This window comes from Cebus imitator, unplaced genomic scaffold (genome assembly GCF_001604975.1).
Source record: "Cebus imitator isolate Cc_AM_T3 unplaced genomic scaffold, Cebus_imitator-1.0 Scaffold339, whole genome shotgun sequence".
NCBI lineage: Eukaryota > Metazoa > Chordata > Mammalia > Primates > Cebidae > Cebus > Cebus imitator.
The window spans coordinates 438729-440838 of NW_016107654.1; the positions used below are offsets into that span (position 1 = coordinate 438729).

Here is a 2110-nt window from a genome sequence, read left to right on the forward strand (position 1 = left end):
CCCTACACGTGTGAGACGCCCTTAAACCTGCAAGCCCCCTACACGTGTGAGACGCCCTTAAACCTGCAAGCACCCTACACCTGCTGGGCTCTGACTGTCTCAGTGGTGCAGGCTGCACCCTCCTATACGTGGAAACTGGCCCAGGTCACCTGTCAGCTCCAGGCCATGCTCCCCTTTTCCAGGGGAGAGTCCCTCTGCCACCACCTTTCCTCCAACCCATGCTTCCTCGGGCGGGGCAGGCACAGGGTGGAGCCCAGGGGCCAGCAGGCACTGTCTCGAGCACCTGAGGTCAGACGGCCCCACCCAAGCCTGCCCCAAGCCAAGAGCACCTCTGGCTGGCCGACATGAGCCTCACCCCAGCTGAGGCACTGGCAGAAGGGGATGCGCATGAAGCCTTTACCAAGGCCCTGAGCCCCCGCTGCGTGCTGCACGGTTGGCCCTACCAGCCGCTCTGTCCCCACCACTGCCCAGCAAGGGCTTCAGCATCAAGTCCCTGCTAGGGTACTCCGGGGAGGGGTATCCTGGCCAGGGCTGGTGCCAAAGAGCCATCCAGCTCCTACAGGCAGGTACAGGGTGCAGTGTGGAGGAGGCAGTGCCCATCCCACCCCTACCCTCCTCTGACAGGCCTCTGTGGCCCCTCTGCCCCCTTCCTGGCCCCATGAGAATGGAGGGGGAGGCTTCCCTGGGGGCAGCCATAGGGCCCTCGACCATCTCCCCAGAGCCTAGGGCTTGGCCTCTCCACCTACTGCAGGGCCCCTCAGTTTCCAGCGGGGGGGCTGTCCAGTGCGGGACACAAGGCCTCCCTCTGGGGCAGCTGCCCACCTCCTACTTGTCTACACTCCCAATGTGGTAATGCACTTGGCACCACCACCCACCTCCTGTCCCCAGTGTCCACCATCAACCAACCCTGCCTACCGGGGGGTGGCCGCTGAAACCCGAGGGCCCTGAGGACTGCTCTGGGATCTAGACGCCCTCTTCCAGGGGGTGCCACCCAACAAAAGCATCTATGATGTTCGGGTCAGCCACCCTTGGGACCTGGCAGCCACAGGCTGGCTGATCTCCTGGTGCAGCCTGTGAGGCTCCTGAGGCAGGGGCAGCTCCTCCCTCCCACTCCCACCCCCAGCTTGCTGACAGGCAGCTAAGGGCAGGCAGGTATCTGTGACCACAGCAGCCTTACAACACCCGAGGCAGCAGCCTTGCTGGGAGTCCACGGTGTTTACTGGACTATTCCACACGTGGTTGTGGCCCAGCTGGGCGTGACCCTGGCCCTGGTCAGTCATGCCTCTGCTTCCCCTACACTCAGAGGTAAGGCTGGAGGGGTGGGGCTGGGCCTAGAATGGCCTTTCTCGGTCCCTTCTTCTCAGCCCACCACGCATCCATCCATTATCCGCTGTCACCTGAGGGTAGATGCAGCCTGGGAAGGAGGGAGCATCTTTTCGGGAAAAAGCGTCGGGAATAAAGACTGGACCCGACGTAGTCTTGGTGGGGCGCGGGGGAGACAGCACTAAAGGAGTTTACGACTTTTTTTTAAATAAGAGACAACAGAAGATCAGACTGCCGACAACATGAGTGTCCGCGGTGACTTCCATGCGACCATGTGGCACCCTCGTTCGGTGCTCTCCAGAAACCGCAGACACGGCATGAGACCCTACAGCACAAGATCCAGGGTGCTGAGTGGCAACACATGAGAGGGCAGCAGCACCCAGAGCCGGAGCAGATGGAAGCACAGCTCCCAACTCCACAATCGGAAAACACAGATTAAGTCAGTGAGGCCCCGGGCGCAGGAGGCAGCTCGCACATCCAGGAGGCTACAGAAACGACCCTCAGAGCCCTGCCCCCGAGCCTGGGAGCCAGACCACTGATGTCCCCAGCGCCGGCAAAAGGCTGGGGTGGACTTCAGGTCAGCTGCCAGGGAAGCACTTTCTGCACGATGGATTTTTCTGTCGGTGGCTCCTGACAGGCGTGGCTACTGAGCCCTCAAAGTGAAGCTCATGTGACTGAGGGTGCGTCTTCATTTTTAATACAAGGAGTCACACATGGCAGAGTGCCTGTGCTGCAGTGGGGGCAGGGAGCCCTGGGGAGACTCAAGCCAAGCGGGACCTCTGGTTCC

The 2110-nt window shown here is 61.5% G+C and overlaps 1 protein-coding gene and 1 pseudogene across 2 annotated transcripts in view; one reads left to right on the plus strand and one right to left on the minus strand.

The window, feature by feature from the left end:
- EHMT1 (euchromatic histone lysine methyltransferase 1) overlaps positions 1-2110 on the minus strand; it is a 220703-nt gene that overhangs the window by 43630 nt on the left and 174963 nt on the right. The gene's annotated exons all lie outside the window — the stretch shown is intronic.
- On the plus strand, positions 345-1077 carry LOC108287217 (annotated as a pseudogene).